The sequence below is a fragment of the Bubalus bubalis genome, chromosome 8 (genome assembly GCF_019923935.1).
Source record: "Bubalus bubalis isolate 160015118507 breed Murrah chromosome 8, NDDB_SH_1, whole genome shotgun sequence".
NCBI classification, from domain to species: Eukaryota; Metazoa; Chordata; class Mammalia; order Artiodactyla; family Bovidae; genus Bubalus; species Bubalus bubalis.
This window is the reverse complement of record NC_059164.1, coordinates 13,440,089-13,460,360: the sequence shown is the minus strand read 5'-3', so window position 1 is coordinate 13,460,360 and position 20,272 is coordinate 13,440,089. Positions and strand designations below refer to the sequence as shown.

General features: G+C 40.0%; 2 long non-coding RNA genes across 2 annotated transcripts in view; one reads left to right on the top strand and one right to left on the bottom strand.

Annotated features, from left to right (window-relative positions):
• The window catches only part of LOC123334651, a 170,381-nt gene that overhangs the window by 37,951 nt on the left and 112,158 nt on the right, over nucleotides 1–20,272 (top strand). The window lies entirely within an intron of this gene.
• On the bottom strand, nucleotides 1,546–3,752 carry LOC123334650. Its single transcript, XR_006552648.2, has 2 exons — nucleotides 3,170–3,752; nucleotides 1,546–2,024 (listed from the first exon to the last, which is right to left on the bottom strand). It is a non-coding gene; the product is annotated as an uncharacterized LOC123334650 (long non-coding RNA).

The following is a 20,272-nucleotide window of genomic DNA, read 5'->3' as shown; positions in this document are numbered from 1 at the left end:
TCTTATGACTAGCTTGCAAAGCTTTATTAAAATCAAGACCAGCAGGTATGACAGGAGGCTGACCTTGTTTCCTAAGCATTATGCATGCTGCCCACACAAAAGACTCCTAAGGCTTTTGCGTAGCCCATAAATTCATATATCCCCAAATCTAGGTCCCTAATTTGTTATCGAAACAAAATAGTGGCAATATAGCATCATATTTTAAAGCAGGAATCTAAAGTAAGGCTTCTGAGGTTCATATTCTATCTCTACAATTCTCCAGTTGTGTGACTTAAAGAAAGTTGTTGAACTTTTTTCATTCTCACTTATTTTATCTGTAAAGTAGAATAATAGCAGTTTCTACTTTACAGGGTTATTGGGAGAATTATTTAAATTGATGCATACATGAACAGGACATCATACATGCCTATTAATAATTATTATAATTAGGATTATGGTCATTTTTATTCCTACCAATCCCTATAGTGGCCAATTTCTAGGCATAGGTGGAATTGCAAAACAGTAAAAATCAAACACCAATATCTTCAGATGATTTCAGAAACCATATCATGGTCTGCTTATTCTGATCACCTTAGTGATCAGATGTCATTGATCAGCAGAGTCAAATCCATTTTTCAGCAAATAACCTTTTAATAGTTCCTAAGCCGGCTAATTGTGGTACTCTGTGTCTGCATTCTCTATCAGATAATTTGAGCAATGTGTCAATTTGATCTGATTCATCAAACTGGTATTGAGCATCCATTATATAGAAAGCATTATATAGAAAAAGTCAAATTGTGTGGAAGGATAAAGATAAATGTTTCATTGAACGGCTACTCAATGGCTTTCTGTGTGCTGGGCACTGAGCTAGGTGATGAAGATATGAGATCAAAGTGTATACACTTTCTGTCCTTGGGGAGCTTCCAGTCTAGAGGGGAAAAAAGAAAATAAACCAAAATTATAATAACATCTAACTGCTGTGAAAACAAAACAAAATGCCATGAGAGAAAAGAAGATGAAGAGGAGGTCAAGAATGGTGTCCAGGTGGAAGTAGCATCTAACGTAAAAACAAAGACATAAGTAGGAATTAGCCAGGTGAATCGGGTGAAGCAATAGGGAGAGTGCTGGGAAAGATACAGGCAAAGGCTCAGAGGCAAGAAAGAGCCCAACAGGCATCAAAGAAGGAACAAATAGGAGCTAAGGGTCTCTTGAATGTATAGCACATTAGAAGGAAGTTAGAACGAAGTTACATTAGGAGTTAGAAGGAAGATGCTGATAGAGCCTTGTAAGCCATGGCAAGGAGTTTGGATCTTATCGCAAGGGCAATGTGCCGATATTAAAAGTTTTAAGCAAGGGAATAAGATTATTAGATAATAGGCATTTTAGGGAAGAAAAAAAAAAAAATCACTGTGGCCACAGAGTAAGAAATAAATGGACAAGAGGAGGCAGACTTGAGTCAGGAAAATCTTGACGATAAAACAAGACCTGGGGGTAGCCCAGACTCAGATAGGACAGTGGAAACGTAAAGAGAATCAGTAGGAGTTACTGACTGACGAAATGTAGTGAGGGTGGAAGAAGGAAAACTCAAAGGGGACTCTGAGATAAGAGGACACAAAATAGAGGGCAAAGCCTTCTGTTCCCTGTTGTGTGGAATCAGGTGGACAGAACATGACCACCAACGTAATAGAGATGCAGGAGAGGCGTGAGAGAATAATTCCTTAGGGACAAGAGGCTTGGAAACATCTTCAAGGTGAACGGGCACTGGAGTTGGATTAAGATTAGCCAGAGCCATTAGTTTGGAAAAGCCAAAATGGTGTTTTCATTCTTCATTGATGGCAGTTTCGTAGCTTGGGTCCTTTTCAGTGGCTAGAGTCCTGGGGGCAGGTGAGGCTTTCAGGAAAAGGCACTGACAGTCACGGTCCAGAGGTAGCTGTTCATCAGGCCCTGGAACTCCTGCCTGAAGTCATCTGTGGCTCCGTGTAACATTTTCCAAGCTGCAGATATTCGAGGTCACGTCCAGGTCTTTGTCAGCGAGGGAATTGCTGCTGTGAAAGTGTACTTAGTAGAAAGCCTTGCCAAAGTTGTCAGAAACAAATCACTCTCCCTACACGCTTAACATTTCTTTAAAAAAAAAAAAAAAGACAATAGACACATTTTTGATACAATTTTTCAAAGCTCTGCATATCAGATTTTGTCCTGGGGTGGCTATTAACGTAATATTGGGACTTGTTGCTCTCAGCCTGGAATCCGAACGCTGACCCTTTCTGCTTCAGCTCTGCTAACCTGAGCTTTGCAATCAGAATTTTCAGCAGCACTGTGAAGGCTCAGAGAGGAGTTAACAGGCCTTTTAAATTGCCAGCCCAGCACATGTGGGATACATCTTTAACCACAAAATATGTTTTCTTTAAGTCCTTTCCTCAATTGTGAAAACTTAAATTTAATAAGGACTGAGGAAGCCTATAAATCAAACACAATAAAATATTAAATTATGCACCTTACTCCAAGTGGGGTACATATATTTTATCATTGAAAAGTATGGGTCTGGGTATTCTGGAAATTCTGATTTCTTGGGCAGTTTGGGGGTTGTGGAACAAAGCTGCATTAGTTTTCAATTTTCAGAACATGATGTTAGTGATTACATTAACTTAATCTAATATTATTTCCCATATTTAAAGACAGAATGAGAACCTTGTGTTTAGATTGTTGATGGCTTTAAAAATATAAATGTGAATGTATATGTGTGAGTGTGTGTGTATGTGTGTACATACATAAAGAAATACAGGACCGGCTGGCTTTCCATATAATAGGCCAAGTTATTAGTACAGCTGCACATTCTGTGTCTCAGGGGATTAGAAGCTCAGCCTGAAATCTCATTTAATTACAGAGCATTGACTACCATGCACCACTTGCATCTGGACCCAGAAATAATAGAGAGAATTCTGTTTGAATGGTTTGTAGTGTTCGGGCTAGAAACACATGTAGTTCAATTTCTAACATTTGGTTAAGAACAAAAAAGCAGAAGTTCACAGATGGTTAACTTAGCCTATTGAACAATTTTACTAAGGTTCCTTGACTTTCTTCTTCTTTGGGGGCTTAAAAAAATGCAATTCTATTCTCTTTTAGATGTGGAGGTAAAAGAGTACAAAATTATTCAATTCATCTATAGATGAACTTAAACAATAATGCTTACCTCACAGACTTTCATGGGGATGCTGCCAGGTAATGGAAGTGAAAGGACTCCTCAAAACACCAAATGCTGTTCAATGTTGGTTAAACACTATTATCACTCATTCATTCCTTTATGTATTCAGGAAAGGCTCTTGAGCACCTAGTAGGCACCAAGCACTATTCTAGATGAGGGGAATAGAGCGGTGAATAAGAAAGACATGATTGCAACTCCAGGGCAGTTTATACTGTAAGGAGGGAGAGAGATGATCAGATGATTCTAGGGCATGATGATTCCTGTGAAAAATATGAAGCAGGATAAAGTGATAGAGAGCCAGCTGTGTGGGGTTCCTTCAGAAAATTCCCTTAGAAAAAGTAACCTTTGAGCTGGAGACTGAGTGAACTAAATGATAAGAAGCCAGCCGCTGGGAAAACATCCCAGAAAGAGAGAAAAGCAAAGGCAGTCAGCGGCCTAAGCTGGGCCTGTTTGAGGTCAAGAGATCACGGAGGAGTGTGGTGAGGTGAGAGAGTGGTACCAGGTGAGTCTTGAGAGAAGGGCAGTAGCCCAGCCGTGTAGGCCCTGCTGGGGTTCGGAATTTTATCACAGGAGCTATGGGAAGACATTGGAGGATTTTAAACAGGTAAAAGGTATATTCTGAATTGTATTATTATTATTATTATTTTTGGTATCATTCTGCCTGCTGTGTAGAAAATGGAGAGAGGTTGCGTGGGGAGTGGCCAGAGTGGTAATGGAGACGGCATTTCAGAGGCTATTGCAAATGCGGGGGTAGGAAGAATGAAGGCTGCACTAGATGGTTACATGAAAACAGGGAGAAATAGGCATCCCAGGGGAGACGGCAAGCAGGAAGTGCGATTTGGGTGAGGGTTGTGAATGTGAAGGTCATCAACAAACCAATGGTAGATGAATCCTTGGGTGCTGATTTGTCACAGAGGGAGACTAGAGAGGGAGGAAGAGGGGGCCAGGACTGAATTTGGGAATATCCCCCAATTTAGAGGAAAACAGAGGACAAAAAGCCAGCAAAGAGCAATCAACAAAGCAGGGGGAAATTCAAGAAAGGGTGGTGCTCATAGCCAAGAGAAGAAAGTGCTATAAGAAGGAAGGATTACTCAATCGAGTCAAGTGCAACTGAAATGAATTGAAGGATGACTGCAAGAAACAGTCAGTGGATTTGATGCCCTTGATGGGAAGATTAAAACCTGATTATAGTAGGCTGCAAATAGACTTGAATTTGAGGAAAGTGAAGAAGTATTATCGGCAGCCCTTCTTCAAAGTTTTATAGGAAGGATCAAAGAAATGAGACTTGGGTAAAAAATATTCATTTCTCTTCTAGTAACTAATACCAGTTACCATTTTTTTGCCCACTCACTATGTGCCAGTCACTATGTACTTTTATCTCACTAACACTTTAATTCTTAAAATTCTATCAGATAAGATATTAGTGTAATTTACCGTTTACATGTGAAGTCAACTGAAGCAGAGAGATAGGTAACTAGCCCAAGACCTTACAGCAAGTAAATAGAGGAGCCAACACTGGTCTCCTTTCAAGGCCCATGGTTTTCCCATAAACTCCAGTGGCTACATGCCTACACTTTCAATCATATTGTCCAGCCAAATATATATAAAGCTGCAGTCAGGGATATTGACTCAATGTGTTAGTTATTATAATCTTTGTATGAAACATATCTGATACCCACTCACCCTGACTAATGATTTCATATAACTGAAACTTCAAAAGTGGGGCAGTCCCCAGGACAATGTGAACAGTGGCTCGTCAAGGACTCATCTTCCGTCCTCCTCTGCACTTTGCAGTCCTTAGCACTGATCTCATCTTTAGGCTGGTTCAGCTCCTTCACACTGGATACCTTTTGGTAGAACATATCTTAAGCTCCATTGTTTAAATCCAGAATGTGTAGAAAACCTCTCTCTCAAGTACAGAACATAGCTACAGTCTGTCTGAGCCAAATGAAGCCATGTACCCTTGATCGGTCATTGCCTGCGTATGTGTGTGTTAAGTCGTTTCAGTCCTGTCCAATTCTTTGCAGCCCTATGAACTGTAGCCCATCAGGCTCCTCTGTTCATGAGATTCTCCAGGCAAGAATACTGGAATGGTTGCCATGCCCTTCTCCAGGGGATCTTCGACCCATGGGTCTTCGACCCAAGGATCGAATCCACATCTCTTATGTCCCCTGCATTGGCAGGCGGGATTTTTACCGCTAGCGCCACCTGGGAAGCCCCTCTGTCAGTCACTGGGGAATTGTCAAATATTGATTGGCTTAGAGGAAACAGAATCTTTCTCTAGAACTGAGAGTCAAAGGATAAACTTTCAAAATCAAGTTCTATTGGGAAGAGATAAGAAATGTTGGGTAGAAAATGCCTAGGCTCTGCCTGCAGCTACAATCCTATTTAAATTGTCTATGAAGGGCCACTTTACATGTATCCTCCCCACAAAATCTTAGGAAAAACATCAACAATGGCTGGAGAGTTATTAGAAACTTTGTATGTTCCTTTATTGAACTTCTGAATAAGGAATTATGTCACATGTTCCCATGCTTGTTTCTATTTGCTATTTTAACTGGGGGCCACTTCCAGGACAACTAATATTACTTTGTACCAAGAAAAAGAAATTGAGCCACTGTTTGGATGGGGGTTTTGTTTAGCCTAAGATTTAAGATTTAATTACTGAAAGGAATAACTGTCTTTTGTTACTGCGGTGCTCTGTAATTACTCTGGGTGTTACATAAAAATGGTTGTATGACTTTCTCTTGGAAAACATTGAAAGCTTTCAAATGGAACTATTGGTAAAGTGACAAAATGTTGGGTCATTGTGATATGTATGTTACTAAGATACAAATGGATATAGGCAGAATCAACAGAGTTTAATTTGAAAAATAGAAACAACTCTCATGGCAATCCTGAGCAAAGATTTTTTTCCCCCTACAATTTCCATTTTATAAAAGAAAAACAGTAGCAGCCATACAACTTTTTAAGATTTCCCAGGTGACCTTCATCAGATAATGTTCCACCATATGCTTAACTTAGTCTAAAAATTCAGTCAACCAAATGGGTAAGATAATTTTCCTAATTTAAATATAATAATGTCAAAGACATGGCTTGCATGATAGGGTACATTTCTTCTTTTATATTTTTTTTTAATATTTGATGAAGTACCAATAAGTACTGTAGGAAAAGAAAGAACTAATCTTTTGCATATTTATCATGTGCTAACTACTATACCTGCTGCTATATTTGCATTAACTTGCTTAACATTCACTACTATTCTACAAGATATAACCTATCTTCAATACAGAAATGAAAAGACTTTGGCTCAGAGTTTAATAAAACCTGTTCTGGTTTACATAGACATAGTGATGGAATAATAAATTGGACCTCAGTTCAGTCTGTCTAAAGGACAAATATTCTTCTTGCTTCTTTATGCCACTATTTTACATAAGCTGAAGGAGACCATTCCCCATCCCACACAAGGCTGAATATCGTAAGATACAATTCCATAACATATAGAAACCTCCTGAGGTTTTAACACATTTGTTTAATGACATATTTCCATATAGAATTTAGTCTAGACACTGTGCGAAATGCCAGGCTGGATGAATCACAAGCTGGAATCAAGACTGCTGGGAGAAATATCAACAACCTCAGATATGCAGATGATACCACTCTAATGGCAGAAAGAGAAGAGGAACTAAAGACCCTCTTCATGAGGGTAAAAGAGGAGAGTGAAAAAGCTGGCCTAAAACTCAGCATTCAAAAAACTAAGATCATGGCATTTGGTCCCATCATTTCATTGGTCCCATCATTTCATGGCAAATAGATGGGGAAAAAGTGGAAGCAGTGACAGATTTTATTTTCTTGGGCTCCAAAGTCACTGTGGTTGGTGACTGCAGCCATGAACTTAAAAGATGCTTGCTCTTTGGAAGGAAAGCTATGACAAACCTAGACAGGATATTAAAAGCAGAAATATCACTTTGCCAACAAAGGTCCATATAGTCAAAGCTATGGTTTTTCCAGTAGTCACATAATAGATATTAGGGTTGGACCTTAAAGAAGGCTGAGTGCTAAAGAATCGATGCCTTTGAATTGTGGTGTTGGAGAAGACTCTTGAGAGTCCCTTGGACAGCAAGGAGATCAAACCAGTCAATTAACCCTGAGTATTCATTGGAAGGACTGATGCTGAAGCTGAAGCTCCAATACTTTGGCTACCTGATGCAAAGAGCCAACTCACTGGAAAAGACCCTGATGCTGGGAAAGACTGAAGGCAGGAGGAGAAGGGGGCAACAGAGGATGAGATGGTTAGATAGCATCATTGATTCAATGGACATGCATCTGAGCAAACTCTGGGAGATAGTAGAGGACAGAGGAGCCTGGTGTGCTGCAGTCCATGGCGTCATAAAGAGTTGTACACACTGACTTAGCAACTGAACAACCATAACAAAAGGCTCCATGAGGTTAGTCCTCAGCCTTATCACTTTATAAATTCCTGCATCTCACATTCAAAATTTAAATACTTTGTCAAAATTTGTTAATTGGCAGCCTTAAGTGAACATGTTTATAATTTAAAGAAAACACTAGGCAAGTATACAGTGATTTAAGATCTACAAAACAAGCTACAGTCTGTCAGAGAAAAATTATCTTACAAAGCAGCCTGTGTCTGATATAACTCTGAGGCAGACTCTGTCAGGTCCATAGAGGCCAACAAATTCTGTGCTTCTGAGTCCTGCCATCCCTGGTCACCTCCGCAGAATGCACACAATCCAGACCAGCTACCCAGGCAGCTCAGTCCCTTGTTCTCTGTGCTTTCTCTCTTCTCACCCAGCCCCTATCCTCCTTTCCCTCCAGACCATCCCACTGCAAACCCTCTGTGCCTTATTCCAGAGTAAACAGGCTCCCTTTTACTCTCAGCTGCTGCACAGAACACTTTCTATACTGCCTTGCTTACTAAAACTTGGTGCATCTCCTAAGGCCACTTTTTCTTTGGTGGCCCTTTCAAGGGCCATATTCCCCCATGCCATAGCACATATCTCTCTCCCAAATACCATATTCCATAGCTCTAAGGCATGCATTCTGCCTTCATTTCACTCACCAGTGCATTTTTCAAGCCATTATTTCCCTGTCCTTACATTTACAAAGTATGTTTGTCACTTGCAATTCATGTTGTTTAATATATCATCAACTCCTCCTAAACCATTAACTACTAACCGCCTGGTTATGGTCTTAATCAAAGTTTTTGGCCTCTGTATCATAATGCTCCTCTCTACTCCAAGTCTCATCCAGAGATTCCCAATCAATACCCATGTATAATAATTACTTTCAGCTCTTTAAAGTGTCCCATTCCTACTCTGCCTCTTCTCAGACTTCAGCTCTTTTCTGTCTCTATTTTTTATTTAGTCTATACCCCAGGACCCATCATGTCACCCCTCTCATAATACTCTTCTCAACAACTTTGCCCCATATCCTCCCTTCACACTATCCTAGGAAACCCCACCTTCAGCTTCCATGATCTACCAGGCAGTACTGGAAAATATAAAATCACAGTGGATATTGATGACCTTTCTTGTTCTAGACCTTTGATCTTCTCTTGGTTTTTAGCACTGCCTATAAGCCATATATTCCTAGCCAGCAATCTCCTCTTATCAAGTATTAGTAATACTTTTAAAACTTCATCAGTCTTCTCAGGCAGCATGCCTCAAACCTCCTATCTGACTCTTAAGATATGTCTTCATCTCTTACTTTAGGAAGAATGAACAGACAATCCTATGGGAATTTCTTTAGCTTCCCACTCTCATATCTACAGAACTAACCAAGCCTACCCTTGTATTTTTCTCTTTTCTGTCTCAGTAGAAGAGCTTCCCCTCCTGAGGCTGATCCTAAAACTTATGCTTTGACTTCCAACGAAGTCTTCTAACTAACCCATTACAAGTACTTTTACCAGTTACTGATGACCTCCTGAATTTGGCAATAAGGAGTTCATGATCTGAGCCACAGTCAGCTCCCAGTCTTGTTCTTGCTGACTGTATAGAGCTTCTCCACCTTTGGCTGCAAAGAATATAATCAGAAAAGGCAGAGGAACCAGAGATCAAATTGCCAACATCTGCTGGATCATGGAGAAAGGAAGAGAGTTCCAGAAAAACATCTATTTCTGCTTTATTGACTATGCCAAAGCCTTTGACTGTGTGGATCACAATAAACTGTGGAAAATTCTGAAAGAGATGGGAATACCAGACCACCTGACCTGCCTCTTGAGAAACCTATATGCAGGTCAGGAAGCAAGAGTTAGAACTGGACATGGAACAACAGACTGGTTCCAAATAGGAAAAGGAGTACGTCAAGGCTGTATATTGTCACCCTGCTTATTTAACTTATATGCAGAGTACATCATAAGAAACGCTGGGCTGGAAGAAGCACAAGCTGGAATCAAGATTGCCAGGAGAAATATCAATAACCTCAGATATGCAGATGACACCACCCTTATGGCAGAAAGTGAAGAGGAACTAAAAAGCCTCTTGATGAAAGTGAAAGAGGAGAGTGAAAAAGTTGGCTTAAAGCTCAACATTCAGAAAACGAAGATCATGGCATCTTCACTTCATGGGAATTAGATGGGAGAACAGTGGAAACAGTGTCAGACTTTATTTTTTTGGGCTCCAAAATCACTGCAGATGGTGACTGCAGCCATGAAATTAAAAGACACTTACTCTTTGAAAGGAAAGTTATGACCAACCTAGATAGCATATTCAAAAGCAGAGACATTACTTTGCCAACAAAGGTCCGTCTAGTCAAGGCTATGGTTTTTCCTGTGGTCAGGTATGGATGTGAGAGTTGGACTGTGAAGACAGCTGAGCGCTGAAGAATTGATGCTTTTGAACTGTGGTGTTGGAGAAGACTCTTGAGAGTCCCTTGGACTGCAAGGAGATCCAACCAGTCCATTCTAAAGGAAATCAATCCTGGGTGTTCTTTGGAAGGAATGATGCTAAAGCTGAAACTCCAGTACTTTGGCCACCTCATGCGAAGAGTTGACTCATTGGAAGAGACCCTAATGCTGGGAGGGATTGGGGGCAGGAGGAGAAGGATGGGCAGGAGGAGAGGATGAAATGGCTGAATGGTGTCACTGACTCGATGGACATGAGTTTGGGTGAACTCTGGGAGTTGGTGATGGACAGGGAGGCTTGGCGTGCTGCGATTCACGGGGTCGCAAAGAGTCGGACAGGACTGAGCCACTGAACTGAACTGAACTGATGACCTCCTTGTTGCTATTCAGTGGATGGAGTTCTGTTCTTAACTAACTTGATTTCTGTGAACCTCTTCCTCCTCCTTGGAACACTTTCTTCCATTAATTTGTATAACACTACACTCTCCTGGTTTTCCTAGAACATACCTGTCCATTCCTCAGTATCTTCCTCTACCTCCTCTACAATTGTTCTACCTTAAGGCTCCATCCTTGGTTATCTTCTCACTCTGCATCTTTCCACCAAGCAATTTCACCCATTCCTATACCCTCAACCACAATTAGTATCAGCAGTCCTTAAATTGAGTCATGGGTCTATTTGAGAATCTGATGAAAATTCTGGACATTGTCCCTAAAAACATATGCACAAGCAGAAATTTTTCCAAACCATTTTAGGAGGTTCATGGATACTCTGAAACCTATAAACGGATCTTTCAGAAGGCTTTCCTGATCTGCATTGCTAACAACCCCCAAATCTTCATCTCCATCCACCTAACTTAGACAAGACTCATATCACACTGCCTACTTGATGTTTCTAATTGAATATTCCACCAGCATCACACACTCAACATGTTTAAGACCGACTGTTGTCTTCCTACCCTAAACCTGACTCCTACTGATTCACTTTTTTCTCTTTCAGTAATATTTTCTTCATTGGGTTTTATGAAATTCTTGTTAAGTTTATTCCCAGATATATTAAATTGCTTCCATTGAGAATGGGATATATTTCCCATTTCTATTTCTAGGTGCTTACTGCTATCATAGAAACAAAAGCTATTTTTGTATGTTTATCAAATATTCAGGCATCTTGTTAAATTTTGCTAACTTTTTACTCTAATCTCTTGGACTTTCTAAATATAAATTCAAAGAATTGGCAAAAAGCTAGTTTATTTTCCTTTTCTTATGTTTATGCTGATTATTCAATGTTCTTGTCTTACTGCATTTGCTAATCTGGCTACTGAAAGTGTGCAGTCAACATTATTGGCATCATCTAGGAGCTTATTAAACATGAAGAATCATAGTCCCATCCCTAGATCTACTAAATCATAAGCTGCATTCTAAAGATCCCCAGGTTTGGTAGCTCAGCTGGTAAAGAATCTGCCTGCAATGCAGGAGACCCCAGTTTGATTCCTGGGTCACAAAAATCCCCTGGAGAAGGGATAGTCTGCCCATTTCAGTATTCTTGGGCTTCCCTGGTGGCTCAGCTGGTAAAGAATCTGCCTGCAATGCGGGAGAACTGAGTTTGATCCCTGGTTGGGGAAGATTCTCCTGGAGAAGGGAAAGGCTACCCACTCCAGTATTCTGGCCTGGAGAGTCCATGGACTGCATAGTCCATGTGATCACAGAGTCGGACACAACTGAGCAACTTTCATTTTCACTTCAGGTGACTCATGTACACAGCAAAGACTGAGCAATACTGCTACAGAATATGCAAGACAATATTGAATAGTAATGATTACAGTAGCTACAGTAAATCCATTTACTGAATTTAATTGAAGTGGGCTCTATGCTTCAGTATTTAACTAATTTTGGTGAAGTTTTTATAGCACAAATATAATTTTTTTCTCATGCCATCTTAAAATTTTTTATTTAGAATTTCTTTGTATATGCTAATATATCAAATTTCTTTATATATATGATAATATAATCTTTCTACTTTAAGTTAGTATAATTCACTACAACAACAAATGGTTCAGTTCATTACACCAACAAAGTAATCTTTTGATATACTATTGGATCCTATATCTTAATATTTTAAATAATTTTAATTTTTTATTCTATATCCATAGACAATTGATCTCTAGCTTTCTTTAATGGTTTGAGGTATTAAATTATAGCAGTTTTATAAAATGATTTGGGGACTATATTTGTCATCTTTGTCAGTAGACTGGAACAGTGATTGGCAAAGCTAGTTTGCACATTAGAATTACCTGGGGAGCTTTATTGTTGCTCAAATGCTAAGTTGTGTCCCCAACTCTTTGCAACCCCATAGATTGCAGCACACCAGGCTCCTCTATCCTCCACTATTTCCTAGAGTTTTCTCAAATTCACATCCATTGAGTTGGTGATGCTGTCTAAACATTTCATCCTCTGTCTCCTCTTTCTCTTTTTGCCTTCCATCTTTTCTAGCATCAGGGTGTTTTTCCAATGAGTCAGCTCTTCACATCAGGTGGCCAAAGTATTGGAGCTTCAGCATCAGTCCTTCCAATGAATATTCAGTGTTGATTTCCTTTAGGATTCGCTGGTTTGATCTCCTTGCTGTCCAGGGACTCTCAAGAGTCTTTTCCAGCACTTCAGTTTGAAAGCATCAGTTCTTCAGTGCTCAGCCTTCTTTATGGTCTGGCTCTCACATCCATACATGACTACTGGAAAAACCATTTATATGAACGACAAATATATGAACATTTGTTGGCAAAGTGATGTCTCTGCTTTTTAATGTTAGAGAAGTAATAGTGTTCAGGCCTGGCTCCTCGAGATTCTGATTCAGGTGTCTGGGACTCACCAGAAAACAGTATTTTCAATTAAGTTAAATTTTAAAAAAACAGTTCCACAGGTGATTCTAGTGAGTCTTTAGGCCTGTGAAATACTGGTCTAGTGTCCTTTAAATAACTTGGGAAGATTAAATATAATTTAGCCATTATCTTGTCAATGGGTGCTATTCAGTCACCTTCTCAATTCCTTCTAATGTAATTGTTCCATTACAATTTCCCATTTCTTTTTGGATGAATTTTAATAAACTTATATCTTGCTCGTTATGAGGCTAAGGACATTTCCTTCTATTCTCATTTTGTTGAGAGTTTTTTTCTTTTTAACATGAATGGATCTTCAATTTTGTCAAAGGCTTTTCTTGTATCTATTGAGATGATGATGCAGTTTAATTTCTTTCATATCTTAATATGGTGAATTACATTGATTGATTGTGAAACGTTGAACTAGCTTCTCCTTCCCAAGATAAATCTCATTTGATTGTGACATCCTTTTTATATGTTGTTGGATTTTATTTGTTAATGTTTTATTGAGGGGGAAAAATCAGGAAACTCAACCTTACTGGTCATTTTTCACTTTCCTTTGCATATGTCTGCTATTACTTACTTCTCAGATTCTTCAGATAGTTGCTTCATTGCTTTCTGTAGTCTATGCAGATTTTCAGTTGGAATCAGTGGAAGAGATAAAGAGTGGCAAGCTTACTCCATCTTGATGAGTACCAGAACTCTGTCACTATTTTTGGATGTTTTTTGTAAATTGCACATCCAATAAGTCTGCTTTTAAATGGAGAATTCAGTCTATTCACATAATGCTCATATTTTTTATTTCATTTCATTTTATTTTTTATACTATTTGTGATCTTTGGTATTTTTCTGTTGTTTAATTATTCCCTCCATTCACAACCTCCTGCTATTTAAAAATGCCATTGTATTAATTTTCCAATCCATAAGTATTCACTTTCTCTTTCCTGGAGGTCATAAGCAAGCGCCTTTTATTCAACTAACACACAAAAAGTGGATACCAACTGTTTTCTTTCCAATAAGGCTTTGGTCTTTCCTTTCTTTACTCTTTCCTTTAAAGAAATGCTCTTTAGAACATATTTTCTTTCAACATTCTTTTCCCCTTCACAAATGAGTCTTTTCCCATATTAAAAAAATTTTTTTTCCTCTTCCTTTCCTCCAGTTTCCACCAAGGTTGTACAGAGATTTAGTACTTTGTTTAGCTCCAGACTAGCATTATTTTTTCCAGTACACATCCTCCATTCCAGGATCATTGTCTTAGCCCTTGCATTATGGATTTAGATAGATGGGAACATACTTCATCCTCCTTTGCCCCTCTCTAAGTCCTCTTCATCTTGTCCTATCATATATACAAAAGTAATATATAAGATAGCAATTAGAATAATGGCTACCCTGGGGAGAGGAATGAGGAAGCCTACTAGGGTGCTGTAAATATATGTTTTTTTGTTTTCTGTGGTGCTTCCATGTTTATACATATGTAAAAATCATCAACCTGTATGTTTAAGATCTTTGCACTACTCTATATGTGACCTATAGCTCAAGAAAAAGTTCAAAGAGGATGAAGAATATCAATAAACTGATAGCTTACCTATAGAAGACAGTTGAAAAATAGAACCAAGAATATGCCTCTCTTCCATAAAAAGCACCATAGCAAAATCTGTTAAAGGCAATTTCTAGCAAAGCTCTCAGGAACAAATATACTTAATGCCATTTTAAAAATAGAGAAATAAGGAGATTCCCAAATAATTTTGGAACATGAAAAGGTGACCTCATATTTTTGCCCTTAAATTGGCCAGAATAAAGAAGTGTCAAGTTGTTGTCATTTAGTCACTAAGTCATGTCTGACTCTTTTTCAACCCCATGGACTGTACCCTGCCAGGCTCCTCTGTCCATGGGATTCTCCAGGCAAGAATACTGGAGTGGATTACCATTTCCTTCTCCAGGGGATCTTCCCAACCCAAGGACTGAACCCACATCTCCTGCATTACAGGCAGAGTCTTTACCACTGAACCACCAGGAAAGCCCAACCATCAAGTACCCACATTCTAAAGAAAGCTGCAAACAGTTGGAGACAGTTGGGCTTATTAGGAAGCAATGACTTAGCCCTCCTAAACCAGCCATGCCTCCTTCCACTTTGAGGTGCTAGAATAAGGAAAATGCTGAAGGCTTCTAGCTTCTTCATTCCCCACCCCCTCCTCACCTCCCTAATCCCCACTACCCATCCTCCTACCCCAGGGCCCTTCAGCAACAAGTTAAGTTGATCTGGATGGAGGGAAACAGATTCAAACAAGAATGTGCATCAACATCTCAGCTCAAGTTATTAGAATCAAGTGAGCTTAAGTTATTAGAATCCATAGTTACCCAATTATAATTTCCACCCAAGAGTGGTCACCATGCAAATAAGTCAAGAAGCCATAACAAGTGTTTTTTTTTTTTTTTAATCTGTTTAAATGCTATTAAATAAAATCCATTGGCAAGCACGGCATAACCAAGTGCATGCTGCTCTCTTCCAGATGATAAATGTGAATTTCAAGAAAAAAATTAATGAGGACAACATCTGCTTGTGTCAATCCAGGTTGTTCCTTCTATTGTAGCAAAAGCATCTTTTGTAACACACGTACATTTCTTCACTGAGAGCCCACTTTCACTCTCTTTTTCACCTCTGTGCAAATGAAAGTTGTGAAGCAGTCATTTCACCTACTGGATTTTGAGGTCTGTTTGCATTTCCATTCATTTATGGGGTTCTGCATTCAGGTAAATGGAGAGAAAATGCTAACAGAGCAGCAGGCCTTGATCTGAAATCAGCATTTAGAGTATCTGCCCACATAGCAAGAGATCTTCTTGTAAGATTGAATGATGCTGATAAGTAATAGATTGACCTGCTGTGTGGAAGCCATGGAAAGGCAGCTAATGGGGCTTACATAGGTTCTGGGGACCAAGCAAGCATTTGCAGCAGGATCTGATGAAAAAGAAAAATCTAACTAAGGTGTTATTGGTAAATTAACTCAATATGTAAAAATGTATGTGTGTGTGTGTGTGTTGAGAGGCAAAATTAGCCATTAACACATGCTGTTTGGTCTGTCTACCTTCTGTTGCAATTTCTAGCACTGTCTAGCAGTCTTTTGGGAACCTGCCCCATGTTTCAACTGTATTCCTGCTGAGAGAACAGGCTCCCAGGGACATGGGCATTCATATGCCATTAAAACCAATCAATTTCACTGTTGTGTTTTTACAAATATTTCCACACAATTATCATCAGAAATAAAATTTTCTGAATAGTATCACACAAAGTATATCTCAGAAAACACTGCAAAAGTCAAAGTATCTATTTGGAGTCCCCAATCCTAAGGGGAATCCATTTGGGGAATCCATTAGGGAATCCATTTGGAATCCGCAAACAAATCCTAAAAGATGATGCTGTTAAAGTGCTGAACTCAGTAAGTCAGCAAATTTGGAAAACTCAGTAGTGGCCACAGGACTGGAAAAGGTCAGTTTTCATTCCAATCCAAAAGAAGGGCAATGCCAAAGAATGTTCAAACTACTGCACAATTGCACTCCTTTTACATGCTAGTAATGTCATCCTCAAAATCCTCCATGCCAGGCTTCAGCAGTAAGTAAACCAAGAAATTCCAGGTGTACAAGCTTGGTTTAGAAAAGGCAGAGGGATCAGAGATCAAATTGCCAGTATCCACTGGATCATAGAAAAAGCAAGAGAATTACAGAAAAAATCTACTTCTGCTTCACTAAAGCTTTTGATTGTGTGGATCAGATCAAACTGGAAAATTCCTAAAGAGATGGGAATACCAGACCACCTTACCTGCCTCCTGAGAAACCTGTATGTAGGTCAAGAAGCAACAATTAGAACCAGATATGGAACAATGGACTGTTTCAAAATTGGGAAAGGAGTACGTCAAGGCTGTGTATTGTCAACCTGCTTATTTAACTTCTGTGCAGAGTACATCATACGAAATGCCAGGCTGGATGAAGCAGAGCTGGAATCAAGATTGCTGGGAGAAATATCAATAACCTCAGATATGCAGATGACACCATCCTTATGGCAGAAAGTGAAGAGGAACTAAAGAGCCTCTTGATGAAGGTGAAAGAGGAGACTGAAAAAGTTGGCTTAAAACTCAACATTCAAAAATCCAAGATCATGGCATCCGGTCCCATCACTTCATGGCAAATAGATAGGGAAGCAATGGAAACAGTGACAGACTTTCTTTTCTTAGACTCCAAAATCACTGCAGATCCTTGCTGACTGCAGCCATGAAATTAAAAAACATTTGCTTCTTGAAAGAAAAGCTATGACCAATGTAGACAGCGTATTAAAAAGCAGAGACATCACTTTGTCAACAAAGGTCTGTATTGTCAAAGCTATGGTCTTTCCAGTAGTTATGTACGGACGTGAAAGTTGGACCATAAAGAAGGCTGACTGCCAAAGAATTGATGCTTTTGAATTGTGGTGTTGGAGAAGACTCTTGAAAGTCCCTTGGACTGCAAGGAATCAAACCAGTCAATCTTAAAGGAAATCAGTCCTGAATATTCATTGGAAGGACTGTTGCTAAAACTCCAATACTTTTGCCACTTGATGCAAAGAGCAACTCATTGGAAAAGACCCTGATGCTGGGAAAGCTAGAAGACAGGAGGAGAAGGAGACAACAGAGGATGAGATGGTGGGATGGCATCACCGACTCGATGGACATGAGTTTGAGCAAGCCCCGGTAGATGGTGATGGACAGGGAAGCCTGGTGTGCTGCAGTCCATGGGGTTGCAGACTGAGCAAGTGAAGAACAACAGCGATCTTTAGACTTCTCTTTGTGGTTTCCACCTCATTCAGCATCTTAGGAACCAGCAGACATATTCTGCAGCTGTGAAAGTACCAAGGCAACTTCAGCTTCTCTCTCAGGCCAAGGTCATCCTGTGCACTTTGCATTTTGGCATGCTGTGAGCCACCCATTAGCCAAACTAAAGTGTGTGTGTGTGTGTGTGTGTGTGTGTGTGTGTAAGAGAGAGAGAGAGAGAGAGAGAGAGAGAGAGAGAGAGAGAAGGGGACACCTGCTCTAAGAGAAAGGATAAATAGTTCTTGCTAAGGTATAAATACGGAGAAGGCAATGGCACCCCACTCCAGTACTCTTGCCTGGGAAATCCCATGGACGGAGGAGCCTGGTAGGCTGCAGTCCATGGGGTCGCTAAGAGTCGGATACGACTGAGTGACTTCACTTTCACTTTTCACTTTCTTGCATTGGAGAAGGAAATGGCAACCCACTCCAGTGTTCTTGCCTGGAGAATCCCAGGGACGGGGGAGCCTGGTGGGCTGCCGTCTATGGGGTCACACAGAGTCGGACACGACTGAAGCGACTTAGCAGCAGCAAGGTATAAATAACTGATAAATAACAGTCTCATAGGAAAGTCACGTCTTCACGTGTTATTTCTTTTTGTAAGATTTGTAACCACTTCCTAAACTTTCTTCATTTTGACCAAGAATAGAGTCTTAAGTTAAATGGGAAAAGCTCTAATGATGGAACACAGAATCATGGGCACTGAGCTGATAAATGAGATTGCCGTCCTGGGAGCCTGAGAATGTTATACTGTGTGGGTTTCCCTGAAAACCTAACTATTGACTCTGCCTTATTTCAAAGTCTTTCTAGGACAGAGGGCTATGTTTGCCTCTCTGGTCTTTGTATAAAAACAAGAATATTAGTGCAAAAATCAGTTCCTCAGAGCACCTATGTTAGGTCCCGAGAGGCTCAAACATTGGGGTAGTTGATGAGGCAGTCAGAGAGAATCCAGCAGGCTCTAACGCATGCTCCTGCAGTGGCCACGCTACAGTTAGCTCATAAGCCAAAAGCACTTGAGTTTAGCCAGAGCTGAGAACAAACAGTAGGGCAGACGGGGCAGGCTTGGCAATGCGGAGTGTTGTGTGATGCTCGACGTTCCCTCCCTGTGAAAGTCTTGGGAACCTGGGGGACGTGAAGGATTCGTTCTAGACACTTAGAACTTGGTCTCTCTCCCACATGTACTTCTTGTCTAGTTGCATCAACAAAGGTACAATTGAGGAAGGATGTAAATGTTAGAAGGAACTTTCCAGATAGAAGCAAGGGAGCAGAACCCAGCACCCATGTAACTGCCTCTTTTATCATCTGCAGCTTGCTCTCTGAGGTACAACTACATCCTCACCCATGTAGCAAGACCAAACTCAAATTCTGCCACGGTGCCTCTAAGTCACATTGTTACTGCTACTCCATGAAATGTATGCGTGTGTGCTCAGTCCTGTCTGACTCTTTGCAACCTCATGGACTATAGCCCACCAGGCTCCTCTGTCCATGGGATTTCCTAGGCAGGAACACTGGAATGGGGTGCCATTTTCTGCTTCAGGAGATATTCCCAAACCCACATTTGTTGCGCTACAGACGGATTCTTTACCACTGTGCCACCTGGGTTTCCCGGTACCACTTCATACTTCCAAGCACATCATACTGCCCATAGTAGGTATATCATAAATGTACTGAATGATCTATCCCACCTCTGGTGGTTCTTATCTCCCTGTGTGACTATAGCTTGTGTCCCAGTAGGATCATAAACAGGGACAGCATATTACACTTCGTTTGCCCTACAGTTCCTCCCAGAGCACCATATTCAGAGTGCTCTGTGGAGACACTGAACCGTTAATACTTTCCTGTGCTTGCATAGACGAGCATTTTCTGTTCATGTCTCTTTCCTTATTTACATTATTCAGTACAGTGGGTCCTTTTAAACTTTCACCTACAATGATTGCTAGTATAACATACCAGCCTCTAAATGGAATTAGTTTCCTCATGCTGCTGAAGAGCTGCAAGAGATCAATTTTATGTGATATTTTGATCATTCACACCCTGTTTCTGAGAAGAATTATGGCAAGAAAGAAGGAAAGAGAGAGATGAAGGAAGGAAGGAAGGAAGGAACTGTTTAGTAGATAATAAAAAATTTCCACTCATTTCTTATATTTATCCATTTTCAAGACCACTTTCCATTTATTTAATTCTTTTTTCTGAAGTGTTTCTGAAGAAAAATAAAAGACATTTTCCCCTTGAGGCAGTCTGTTTGGAATGAACTATCTGAAGGGCAACCCAGCAGTGTGGGCTTCCCTAAGTAACACGACCATCCATCACTTTAAGGAAGCACAATGTATTAATAAAATGGATAAACCAGTTTAGCAGGATTAAAGAAAGATTTTCTACTTTCCAGGGGAGAATTACTTCAAGCTCCTACATTGCATCGGACATGAATTTCAACTTTTAACTTTTGAGTTGCATAAAACTTTTTTAAGAGAAGTACACTTATAAACAAGAATTTCTCTGAATCCTTTTACAAGAGGAGCCCGAG